The sequence below is a fragment of the Euphorbia lathyris genome, chromosome 6 (genome assembly GCF_963576675.1).
Source record: "Euphorbia lathyris chromosome 6, ddEupLath1.1, whole genome shotgun sequence".
NCBI classification, from domain to species: Eukaryota; Viridiplantae; Streptophyta; class Magnoliopsida; order Malpighiales; family Euphorbiaceae; genus Euphorbia; species Euphorbia lathyris.
The window spans coordinates 59,610,124-59,623,831 of record NC_088915.1 but is presented as its reverse complement, the minus strand read 5'-3'; the positions used below and the strand labels follow the sequence as shown (position 1 = coordinate 59,623,831).

The following is a 13,708-nucleotide window of genomic DNA, read 5'->3' as shown; positions in this document are numbered from 1 at the left end:
CTTTAGCCCCGGCTAGCCCCCCTTGATTCTGACAATGATTATAGCATCACATGCTATTTGAGATTGTTTGCACTTAAACTTTCAGATGACATAAATTTATTATAGTGTCATGAAAAACATTCAGACCACACAAAAATAAATTTCTGTCATATATCTTGTGTTATGTGAAAGGGAAAATGACGTAATAAATTAAGGTTCAGACAAGTTTAATTTAGTCCAAATCAAAATTTAGTTATTAACTTAATTAAAGTTGGTAATATTTGATAAATTAGCTTAAATGTAATTAATTTCAATATTTAAAATTTGTTAAATTTAGATTAATTTGTCAAACATTTTTAGGATTGAATTGATACATAAACTTAGATTTGAACTAAATTGTTGATAACTTTAAGTGCAAAATTGACTCTTAATTCAACCTATTTTTTTAGGGTAAATTACACTAATAGTACCTGAACTTTACCTATTTTACACTTTGGTACCTAGATTACATTTTGTCCTAAAAATATACCCAAAGTAACGATGACCGGACAATTTAGTAAATTTTACCGGTAAATGACCGGTCAATGCAAGTTTGTTTGAGTAAATTACATCAATGGTACCTGGATTTTTTTGTCCTAAAAATATAACTCAAGTGAAGGTGACCGAATAATTTAGTACATTTGATCGGTTAGTGACCAATCAACGAGAGTTTGACCATTTTGAATTAAAAATTAGGACATACAATACACTCAATTAACATAAAATTATAATACTACCCTTTAATATATATGTAGAGCTAAATAGTAGTATTGTATATGTTAATTGAGTGTATGATGGGTCTAAATTTCTAATTTAAAATAGTTAAACTCACGTTGACTGATCAAATATACTAAATTATTGATTCATATTTACTTGAAGTGTATTTTTTGGACAAAATGAAATTTAGGTACCAAAGTGTGAATTAGGGTAAAGTTTAGGTACCATTAGTGTAATTTACTTATCAAACCCGCATTGACCGGTTATTGATCGGTAAAATGTACTAAATTGTCCGGTCATCGTTAGTTCATGTATATTTTCGGGACAAAATGTAATCTAGGTACAAAAGTGTGAATTAGGGTAAAGTTCAAGTGCTATTGATGTAATTTACTCTTTTTTTTATGTGTTGATTAGAATAGAAAAGAGTTGTCTTACTAGGAATTAGTTTTTTTTTTTAAAATTCTACTCTATAATGTGCGCGTTTGGTATTATTTTCGCAAATCTTAATTAAAAGCAATTTTCACAAATTTTTCACTTAAAACCATTGTTTGGTAAGACAAAATTGATTTCCTTAAAAACATACAAAAATATTTTTAGAAAAAAAAGTACACTTTATAGTTTTTTTTTGGAGAAAGTAACTTTCATAACTTATCAGAAAATCTGATATTAAATTATTATTTTTAGAAAAAATAGTATAACTTTTAACTTAATTTTAAAAAAACTATTAAGTGTTTTCTTGGATCGCGGACTCCATAAGTTTTTTTATATATATTTTCCATTTATTTTACCTACCTTCATGCACATTCTTACTATTTTTCATCACTAAACAAAGGAAGTTTTAATCTGAAGTGATTCTGGTCGCCTATCTGTTAGAGAGATTAAAAACTTAAAAAATTTGAAATGAATCGTGGCCTATGAGATTCAAACTCACGCAAGGGAAACCCCACTTACTTAGTAGGCAAGCGCCTTAACCACTCGGCCAAAGCCAAGAGATGTTAGATTGAGAAAACCGCACTCAAATATTCAAATATATGTTTCATATAACACATCAAATATCCACCGGTAATGTTATTTTTTTAATGCTTATTTCGTCTCATTATATTAACGAGGTTACTTTTCAAATGTTATCCTAATTCCATTAATTTTTTTTTTGAAATACGGACCTAGCCCAATGGGAATCCCAACCAGGTTGGCACTCCCGAAAAGGCAAAGAACCAAATATATAAATGAAGAGATGAAAAAAGTATGAATACCTTTTCGTTAAAAATAAAAAGTATGAACCATTAATTTTATTGATGATTGTGAGCTTATTGATATTGATACTTTGGGTCAGAGGTTTACTTGGTCCAATGGTCGACATGGGGCGGCTCATGTTGAATGTCGCCTTGATAGAGCTTTGGTGTTAGAGGGCTTTTTAGATTCGTGGGACTCTATCTACCGCACGGCTTTAGCAAGGTATAGTTCTAACCATTGCCCGATGCTTCTTCAATGCAGAAATGGGGATTTGTTAGGCACGAATTTGACTACATTTTAACATGTTATTTATATTGAATTAAGGGTGTTTTTATGTTTTATTACAAGAAAGAAGGTCTTATAAGGGTTTTTGTGCAGATAAGAAAAGATTAAGCCGAGCAGTCTGGAAGCAGCCTGTTTCGCACATACCTTGAGGAGTTAAGCCATTCTTTGATCCAGCGGTCAAACACCGAAACCTCTGATGATGGATAGCGACAGGATGGAAAGTAGGTGTGGCAGTAGCAGCAGGCAGAAAGGCGGATAAGTGCAGGTCAAAGCAGCATGATGAAATGAAAGTTCAGCCCTTGAGTGTTCAATGGTCAAAAGGATCTTAACCACTAATAGCAATCTAGGATTTGTAAAGAAAATTTGTTTTGATTTTGTAATATTTTGCTCGGATACTTTTTGTACCGTGTTGACCTTGTCCTTTCCTTTAAATAGACGTAGTAAGGAAAGGAAAAGAAGCTTATCTTTTGTTGATAAAAAAACACAGACTTTTGAGAGAGAAGAGCTCTCTATGAAAATGACTCCATGGCTGGAGCTCTGTAGGAATGAAGCAGACTGTTCACTCACCACTATGACTGAGTAGTCGTTTTGAATAGGTTCGGCCAGTTAGGGCCGGTTATGTAAGTTTTCTAATTTCTATTTATGAATAAATGTTGTTAATTCAAAAAGTGTTTGATAAAGCTTTCTATTACATTGCGAATGCATGAACATTAGTGCTAGATGAATGATAGGAAACTGCTCTCAGCTGCACCGATACTCTTATCAAACATCCAACCCCAAAGCAGAGTTGTTAGGTGGTTGTATCAAGGGTTTTCTCTATCGAAATGTTGTTTCATTCTTAATGCAAGAAAGAACCAACCTTAGGGACGCTTATGGTTGTAGTAAGTCTTAGAATCTTAAGAACACACGAGAGTTGACTTAAGTGAGCCTTAAAGCAGAAACCTTGACTTCACTTTGCATCATTCATCAATAAATAGGGTGTTTAGGGGCTTAAGATAACCTGTTCCGCTGTGTCCTGACCTGTTCTATCTTTTTTATCATTATCAAAACTCATTTTATCATCCTGATTGTCTTGATTAAATTGTTAGTTTTAACCATATCACATCATTTCTCAACTAAAGAGAGTCACTTACCACGAACATCCTGTTCTGCAAGGTTTTTTTAGTAAAATTTGGTCATCAATCCCTGTGGAGACGATACTCTACTTATCATTTTATTACTTGTAGCTAGTGCACTTGCTAGAGTCTATTCAGAGGACAACAAGTTTTTGGCGCCGTTGCCGGAGATTGAAAGCAACAAAATTTATATGAAAATTTTCTGTGAAACAAGGTGTTTTTAATCTGTTTGCTAAATAGTGCAGCCAGAGGGAGTTCTCTATCTGTTTATGCACAGAGATGGACCTCCTGTTTTTCCTATCGATCTCGAATTAGAGAGAACGTGTAGACGAAACCGATCGGGGGCTCGACGTGCAAGACAAAGAGAGCGACAAAGAGAAAGAAGGATGGCTGGAAGGGTACCGCCCGAACAACCAGTCCAACCAAATCAGGAAGAAGAAGGAGAAAATAACAACCCTCCAGTTATGAGAATCAGAGACTATTCGAGGCCGACCAAAGAAGGACACTCGTCGTGCATTGTTTTGCCTAACGAAGGAAACAACATGTACAGTTCAATGGATACCAGTCAGAAGATCTAAACGGGCATATCTAGGAGTTCATCACACTATGCAACACTTTCAGATCAAACCGAGGAGTTTCCGATAATGTGATCAGGCTAAAACTGTTTCCTTTTTCTCTCAGAGACAAAGCAAAGAACTGGTTGAAAAACTTGCAGCCAGGGACGATCACCACTTGGGAAGAAATGGCCAGCGCGTTTCTGATGAAATATTTTCCACCTAGACAGGCCATTAAACTCAGAAACGAGGTATCCCATTTCGTGCAAGAAGAGGATGAATCATTAGCCGAGGCATGGGAAAGATACAAGGAATTACTAAGAATGGTACCAAATCATGGCATCCCCATGTGGATGCAAGTGCAGAACTTCTACAATGGAGTCACCAACATTTATAAAATCCAGATCGAGTCCATTGCCAACGGTAACCCTGAGGATCTTGAACCACAAGCCTTGTACGATCTCATTGAGAGAGTCATAAGCACGAGCTATAACTGGCACTCCGCCAGGAGTGAAGGAAAAAGAGCGGGGAATGGTGATGTTGTGTCAAAACTAACCAACCAGGTGGAACAACTTGCAAGACAGCTTGGCAAGATAAATGTATCGTCGATTCACAACGAACCCCCGTTCAATGATATATGTGATTTTTGTGGAGGGCGTCACTTCAACATCAACTGCCCTGGAGTTAAACAAGGGAAAGGTGAGCAGGCAGAATGTGATTATGTAGGGTATAATCAGAGAAATCCACCAAACCCATACTCAAATACCTATAACCCAGCCACAAGAAATCATCCAAATTTCGGATGGACAGGGCAGCCTAATCAGGAACAACCTAGGTATCAGCAACAACAAGGAGGACAGTACCAGAGGCAGCCCCAACAACACTACAAACAACCTGTTCCACCAAAGGAAGATATAGAACCAGACATGAAGACCATGATGATGCAATTCATGAAGCAGACACAAGCGTCAATTAAAAATCTGGTGACACAGGTCCATCAACTCGCTGCTTCTACATCAAAAGGAAAAGGGATAATTCCAAGTAACACAGAACCAAACCCCAAAGGAGATGTCATGGCGATCACTCTGAGATCTGGTAAGCAAACTCAACCAGTTTTATCTACTGATGCAAATGCTGAGTGTGCATGCACCTCTCTAAATGCTGAAGGACAGAGGAAACAAGATGTTCATGGTCAAGAAGAACCCGTCGGGGTAGAATCAACCATTGATCAAGACAAAGAGGAACAAGGAGAGAAGTACCAACCACCTCCACCCTACGTTCCACCTGTACCTTATCCGACGAGGTTGATAAACAAGAAGCTGGAAGAACAAAATTCTAAGGTGCTAGACACCTTGAGGAAATTGCATATCAACATTCCCTTCGTGGAAGCACTTGCCCAGATGCCTTCATATGCAAAATTCCTAAAAGATATCTTGTCAAACAAGAAAAAGTTGGAAAACATCTCGATGATCCAACTGAACAGGGACTGTTCGTCATACTCCAGAACAAGCAGCAGCTTCCGAAAAAGCTAAAAGATCCAGGGAGTTTTTCTATTCCTTGTTCAATTGGCAAGTTAAATATTGAAAATGCACTATATGACCTAGGAGCTAGCATAAACCTTATGCCATATTCTGTGTATGCTAAGCTAGGACTAGGAGAACCACAACCAACTAGAATGTCCATTCAGTTGGCTGACCGGTCAGTATGTTACCCTAGGGGAGTAGTGGAAGATGTGTTGGTCAAAGTAGAAAAATTCATTTTGCCAGTTGACTTCATTATAATGGATATAAATGAGGACCTGCATGTTCCTATTATCTTGGGTAGACCGTTCTTAGCGACAGGTAAAGCACTGATAGATGTGGGAGAGGGATAACTATTTTTAAGAATTAATAGGGAGGAAATCATTTTCAAAATGAATGAGGCTATGAGACGAGCTAACACTAGTGATGACACATGTTGTTTCTTAGATGATTTCCAAAGTCTTTCCACTTTGCAGGAACAGGAACAGGGACAGGACACTCTGGAGGCTCTCTTGGGAGAAGAGGTGAATTTATGTGAAGGAACAGGATGTTCCATTGAAACCAACATGCCTACACCTCCTCTAGATCCTACTGTCCCCACTCATCAGGAACCACCTGAAATACCCACGGTGCCATTGTCTAAACCCGAACTTAAACCTTTACCATCACACCTCGAGTATGCGTTTCTGGAACCACCCAGCGGAAGCCCTGTGATTATATCTTCAAAGTTAACTCCTAATCAGAAAGCTCAACTCATGGAGGTACTGCGAAGAAACAAGGATGCGATTGCATGGAAAATTGATGATATCAAGGGAATTAGCCCAACAGTCTGTGTTCATAGAATTTTAATGGAGAAGGATCACAAGCCGTCTATCCAGCCACGGCACAGACTGAACCCCCATATGAAGGAAGTTGTGCGAAAAGAGGTGATCAAGTTGCTGGATGCCGGGATCATTTACCCCATTTCCGATAGTGTGTGGACAAGCCTTGTTCATGTTGTGCCAAAGAAAGGAGGAACCACAATGGTTCTCAATGAGAAAAATGAGTTGGTCCCCACGAGAACCATAACAGGATGGCGTGTTTGTGTAGACTACCGGAAGCTCAACGAGGCTATAAGGAAAGATCACTTCCCTTTGCCCTTCATTGATCAGATGCTAGAACGGTTAGCAGGCTTTGCATTTTATTGCTTCCTTGACGGATATTCGGGGTACAATCAGATTGCAATCCATAGTGAAGATCAAGAGAAGACAACTTTCACGTGTCCTTATGGGACATATGCATACAGGCGCATGCCATTTGGGTTATGCAATGCCCCAGCTACGTTTCAAAGATGCATGATGTCTATCTTTCATGATATGGTGGAACAGACTGTGGTGATCTTCATGGACGACTTCTCCGTTTATGGGAACTCCTTCGGGAACTGTCTGAACAACCTCGAGGCCGTGCTTGTGCGATGCAAGGAGACCCATTTAGTCTTGAATTGGGAGAAATGCCACTTCATGGTTACTGGTGGAATCGTTCTAGGGCATCAAATCTCGGAAAAGGGGATGGAAGTGGACAAAGCCAAGGTAGAGGTGATAGAGAAACTTGTTGTTCCAACTAATGTCAAGGATGTGAGAAGCTTCCTTGAGCACGCAGGATTCTACCGAAGGTTTATCAAAGATTTCTCAAAGATTGTGTTACCCTTGTCTGCCTTGCTACATAAAGATGCAGAATTCTCATTCGGTACAAGCTGTTTAGAGGCCTTTGAACTTTTAAAGGGCAGGCTGATCAACTCGCCTATACTGGTAGGTCCCAACTGGGAACAACTGTTTGAAATGATGTGTGACGCTAGCGATACTTGTGTACCGAAACTCAATAGAACTACACCACTACTGAGAAGGATCTTCTCGCAGTAGTATATGCTTTTGACAAATTTCGTCCCTACTTGGTTTTGTCAAAAGTCATTGTCTACACTGACCATGCTGCGTTACGCTACCTGTTCGCGAAGAAAGATGCAAAGCCAAGGCTAATATGGTGGTTACTCTTACTTCAAGAGTTTGATCTCGAGATAAAAGACAAAAAGGGAACCGAAAATGTAGCCGCGGATCACTTGTCTAGAATTTCTCATCCGAGCAGCAAGGAACAGTCAGAAATTGTCGAAATATTTCCAAATGAGCGTCTGTATACTATACAGCTTGCTCCATGGTTTGCTGACATTGCAAATTTCCTTGCTAGTTCACTTAAACCTCATAACATGTCCACTAACCAAAGCAAGAAGTTTTATTCAGAGATAAAATATTACTTTTGGAAAGACCCCTATCTTTTCAGGTTGTGCGTCGATCAAATCATTCGCAGATGCGTTTCTCAATAGGAAGGACATGTTGTTTTAAGCCATTGTCATGATAGAGAAGCAGGAGGACACCATAGCGCAAGCAGAACTGCAGCCAAAGTACTTCAATCAGGTTTTTTCTGGCCAACCCTTTTCAAGGATGCAAATGAGTTTGTTCGCACTTGTAATCAGTGCCAACGAACAGGAAATATTTCTGCTCGAAATGCCATGCCCCTCAATAACATCGTTGTTTGTGAAATATTTGATATATGGGGCATAGACTTTATGGGACCATTCCCTACGTCTTTTGGGCATAAATACATCTTAGTTGCAGTCGACTATGTGAGAAAGTGGGTAGAGGCAATTGCTAGTCCCACCAATGACGCCCGTGTGGTTGTAAAATTCCTTGAAAGGTTGTTTGCCCGATTCGGTTTCCCACGAGCGATCATTAGTGATCAAGGAACCCACTTTTGTAATGCTAAATTTGAAAAGCTGATGGGCAAGCTTGGAGTCTCTCATAGAATTTGCACGCCTTACCATCCACAAACAAGTGGACAGGTAGAGATTTCTAATCGAGAATCAAAAGGATTTTGGAAAAAACCGTTGGCAGTTCTAGGAAAGACTGGGCAAACAAGCTTGACGATGCTTTGTGGGCGTATAGAACTGCATACAAAACACCCATTGTGATGTCCCCATTTCGTTTGTTGTATGGAAAATCCTGTCATCTTCCAGTAGAGATGGAACATCGAGCCTTTTGGGCTTTAACTTTCTTGAATTTTGAGAAACAGGCTGTGGGCGATCAAAGAAAATTACAACTCTGTGACATGGAAGAATTCAGGCTATTTTCCTATGAAAACACGGTGAATTATAAGGAAAAGACCAAGAAGTGGCATGACAGAAAGATCCAGGAGAAAACTTTTCAAGAAGGACAGAAGGTCTTGTTGTACAATTCAAGGCTCAGGCTGTTCCCTGGAAAATTAAAATCAAGATGGTCAGGGTCGTACATGGTGCACAGGGTGTTCAGTCACGGGGTAGTAGAAATTGGCAAGGAGGGCCATGAACCTTTCAAGGTAAACAGGCAAAGGCTAAAACCTTATCTAGAAAATGACCACACAAGGAAGATTGACACTATCCATTTCCAAGACCCCCCGAGCCAATAGAATCGAGAACAAGGTGTCCGCTGCAAACACCAATTGTAGCACAAGTAACCTTGCATTTTCATACTTTATTTCTTAATTTTCTTTTTAGCATTGTTTAGTCTGGTTAAGTTTAATCTCTGTGTCATATGAGGTCCCGCAATTAAATTGATCCCTTTGGACGAGCAAAAACGTAAAACTTTTACTCGTCCTTAAGGGAGAGTTTTAGCTTTTTACTTGTTTGAAGAGGAGCGAGTGAAATAATATTTTAAAGACAAGACCTTGGGTAAGTGATCTACGGGCAGATAAAGAGAACATCAAATCCATCTGTTCGTTTGGTACTTATTAGACTATTGCCCTTCCTCGGCAAAACCAAAAGTGGGTAGGGCGTAGTAATTTCAAATTCGAAAAGCAACTGTTTGCTTCCCCAAGTGTCCTTTTGCCTAGACGCGGCTGTTTCCACAACCACACTTACAGATGGCACGCATTGAAACATTGTAATAATGACGGTTTTGGCAATAGGCTATTTCTCTCTCTTCTCTATTTAAGGGATTGACTGCGTTGCGGACCCTAGTTCAATACTGTTTTACACTCTTTTCCTTTGCACACCCTTCCCCATATATCGTTTGACAATTATCTTTGGGTATCCCTATTTAGTCGCTATAACAGGATGCGAACTCGAGGTTCAGGGAAACAAGTAAAAGTCGAAGGCACAAAGAAAGAAAAAGGGAAGAGCAAGATGACGGGCATAAGCGCAGTCGCATTTGTACCAGACGAGAAACTAGTCAAGAAACTATCTCAGTTTAAGGATGCCGCGGTGCAACAATACTATGAGGATCTGGCTCAACTCGAATTTGGGCCGGTATGCACTATATGTTGGGATACGCTGAAAAAGCTCAGGCTTGCGGAATGAGTGAAGAAACCCATGGAAGCGGGCCATTTTGCTTGCTTCTTTGAGATGAAAGAACCAGCGTATCGGGAACTCACTTTGGAGTTTCTAGCCACCTTTAAGCACAATCCGGAGATTACCGACCCTGAGGAGGAGGGAAAGTTCAGTTTCCGACTGATGAATCATCCTCAACGGTCGTCCTTGAATACATTCAATAATCTTCTCGGCGTCGCGGATGATGATGACTTGGAGTCTGAAGGGTACAAGGGGGCTTTCACTGAAACCCCGGACGAGTTTAACCCATCGGCTTTCTAGCGTTCAATCTCGGGCCAGCCAAGTTACGACGGAAGTGCATCCAAGGCATCTGGTATTAAGGACTACGCCCTCCGGTACTTGCATAAACTGGTTTCAGGCACAATCTTTGCGCGCGAGAACCAAGCCATGATCCCTCACGCAAACCTTACGGCTCTATAGAGTATGGTACAGGGACGCAGGATGAACCTTGGCTTCTGGTTCGGGGAGTACATTAGCACGTTTGGAAAGAAGAACTCGTCCGTCATCTGCTGTGGAAGCATTGTGACTCGGATAGCAGAGGCCTTAGGAGTATTCAAGCCTGAAGACAAGAATCAGCTCACAGTAGTAAATCACCCGGACCAAATTGATGTGAAAAGCCTTCAGAGCATGTTGTTCGGAAGAATGGTGAACGGAAGTGGGTCTGGATGTCAGACTTTGTGGAAGGAAAAAGGGCTGAAGGAAGGAAAAGGAAACATGAGCCCGCGGTGTCGGTGTCATCCGAATCAGAACAAGTCGAGCAAGCCAAAGATTTGGGTTTTTACCAGAAATGTGCCAGGCTCTCCAATGAAGACATCCTTACCAAGTTCCACGCCCTGTTTGCTAAAAACCAGGCCTGCAGAGAACAAATATTTGCTCTAGAGTGACAATATACCGAGCAGCAGAGAGAGATTGACATGCTCAAAACTCTCTGTATAGAGGAACATGGGAAGGAGAGTCCATCTGGTTTTTCGATCAAAAGTCCGGTAAGAACTAAACTTGAAACACCTGCCAACGCCGCTGCCTCCTCGAAAGGGGATGGCGCTACTGCCGCTGCGGATAGAGAGGTTGATTCCTCTCGTTCCCCGGCCGTCTGATCCTTCAATGTGTCGTTGTCCTAAGCATCTGGTAACATTTATAACCCTTCTGTTAAATTTTTGCACACTCTGTAGTTTATCATGCCGATATTGTTTGTCTTGCTTGTCTTCATATTAACATTGAGGACAATGTTCCATTCTAATTTGGGGGTGGGAAATTACAAATTACAATATTTGTATGCTTAAACATGATAAAAGCTTGAACAAGTTGTTAGTGTAGTATAATCGTATGAATAACAAGTTATCCCCCTGTGATCTTTGATTTATATTGTCCTTAGTAAATATTCTTCGTAAATATCCTTCATTATGTTCATTTCCTAGTACATATTCTTGAGTTTCGATTGCTTTATGTCCACAGTAATCACTGAACAAACTGTGCTGGTTATGAGTAAAATGTGTGGTGGTGATAGCCTAGTGTGGATCTTTAACTACCCGAGTCTTGAAGTTCCAAAATTTTTGAAGTTTTAAATCAGCTGTCACAAGAGGAACCCTTTGCCTTAATGCATAGTCCCCAAAAATAGTGAGAACTTGAGCCTGTAATTGCATTTAAATATGCATTGATTCTTTTTTTTTGAGTGGGCCAGCACTTACTATCTTTAGGAAGAATTTGCTTGGGTATGCCCTGTTGAAATGGAAATTCTTTTTGACAAACATAGGAGGAAAAAGGCATTTAGATCCCAAATTCACTACACAAAAATCCTACATGTGCATTGCACTCACGCGTTTAGGATAACCAACTTGTGCCTTAGCCTGTTCTTTCTTAAACACACACCACTAAAAGGAACCCATTCCCTTCACTGTTATCCCAAAACACCTTGAATCTATCTCATGCCTCAAAACAAGCTGCTTTAATTAAAAGAAAAATACACTTTTAAGAAAATCTGAGTGTATAAAAATAAAATTGTTGAAATAATGACGTTTAAGGGATGTTGAGGGAGTGAGGAAGAATAACAGAAATATCTTTAAATGAAGTCTTTTCATTTTCAGGATACATGTTCATATCTTGAGCCTAAAATGAATTGTTTGGATGATTGTCTTTTGTGTGTTTAAAGAATAGTTTGGCCAATGTTGTGAAACAGACTGTGCAGAGTGATTAGTGATGAGTGTCGAATTCACCAAAAATAAAATACCTACTCTTGGAATCCAAAAACTATAGTAAATATGGAGTAGGGTCGAATCCTCAGAGACTGGTAGAATTATAACTTTTCAGAATTAACAATTAAAAGTAAAAGAATGGGGTTTTGGTTTGTAGAATGAAATAAATAGAAAATAACAAATAATAATAAAATAGGAGAAACAGTTAATTAAGTATGTGAGAAATATTTATGAGAAAGATTCCAGCTAGAGGTTAGGTTTGAGTCTTGAATTGAACAATTGATCATCGATCATAGAAAATATAAATTTCAACCCTTCAAATAAATTAGCTATGGTTATTAAAAAGCATTAACAACCTATCTCTTCTTACCGATTGGACAATTAAGAAAAGCTCATTAATTTTCCCTAATCACTTAAACAGTTCCAAACAAGCTTCGGAATTTAATTTGATTGAAAGCATTAAAGTATGAAAGAGATACCAATTCTACTCAATAATCACTAAAGCAGGATTATTTAAAGCATATCAATTACATTCACAACATAGGTTAAAAGCTTGTCCACAATTAACTATGTTATTTGCTACTTACATTGGATGAATTAAACGATTACGTATTTAAACATCTAATTAGCGAAACGATTACAAGTAAATAATCAAATCAAGGATTCAATTAAATCATGCAATACGAACAAGAACAGAATAGAAATTGATTACTTGAAATAGATGAAAAAGATTAAGTACATAATGATCTCCCAATTGATTGTTCAAGACCTAAAAACCTCTAGCTAGAAATTGGAAATTAGTTCATATTGGAGGAAGAAGAAGCCATGGAAGAATGATGATACATGAAAAGCCTTTGATATTTTTCTTGTTCTCTCTGTGTGTGTCTGTCTCTATGTGTGTGTCCTCCTCCCCAAATGTGGTTCTGATTGTCTCTTTTTATAGCTTTCACAATTGTGTCTCTTGGCTTTCAGGAGAGAGAAAAACTGACTTTTATTAATTCATCATAAAAATATTAAGAGAAACTCTCCTTTAGAATTAAACTCTAAAAGAAACTCCCTTTAGGATTAAACTCTAATTAGGACTATTTAAGAAAATCCTAATAGAGTTAAAATCTTATAAATATTATATATGTTAAGAATCTCATAACATAAGTCATCAATTCTCCATTAAATGCTCATTGATCCACATGCATAGGTTAGGACATATCATCATTTGAAACTCCTTTTCAACACATAACTTGACAAATTTCTTCAAATTCTCTTTAAGCTCCATAATATCACCATTTTAACAATCAATTTTAAATTAAGTCTCAAAAATACCTACAAAACAGAAAACAAGGTAAACTTGCACCTAAACAATAAAACTAAAACTAAACCCTAAGGAATTAAGATATAAAAATATGTATAAATATGGACTTATGAATTAGGTTAAGGCAGAATTGCTAAGTGTTGAGAACTAAGTATATTTGAATTGCATGTAGACATGATTCATACACTTAAATAGCCATTCACTTCCATACCTTAGCCTTAGCCTAACATTACAACCTATGTTCAAGACCTTTGGACTATGTTTGGAAGATTTTTGATCCATAGACATAGGGCCAAAAAGCAAACTCACACCCTAATGGTGTATTTACTGAGCTGAGGAGTGAAATTGCATTCCCTTCCTTATGGCGAATAAGTGCCA

At 38.6% G+C, this 13,708-nt stretch overlaps 2 non-coding genes across 2 annotated transcripts; both read right to left on the bottom strand.

Moving 5' to 3' along the window:
* Nucleotides 1-1,641: 1,641 nt before the first annotated feature.
* Nucleotides 1,642-1,724, bottom strand: TRNAS-ACU (transfer RNA serine (anticodon ACU)). The gene has a single exon. It is a non-coding gene; the product is annotated as a tRNA-Ser (tRNA).
* A 2,434-nt stretch (nt 1,725-4,158) lies between these two features.
* LOC136234419 (small nucleolar RNA R71) lies at nt 4,159-4,265 on the bottom strand. Its single transcript, XR_010691303.1, has one exon. It is a non-coding gene; the product is annotated as a small nucleolar RNA R71 (small nucleolar RNA).
* Nucleotides 4,266-13,708: the final 9,443 nt, after the last annotated feature.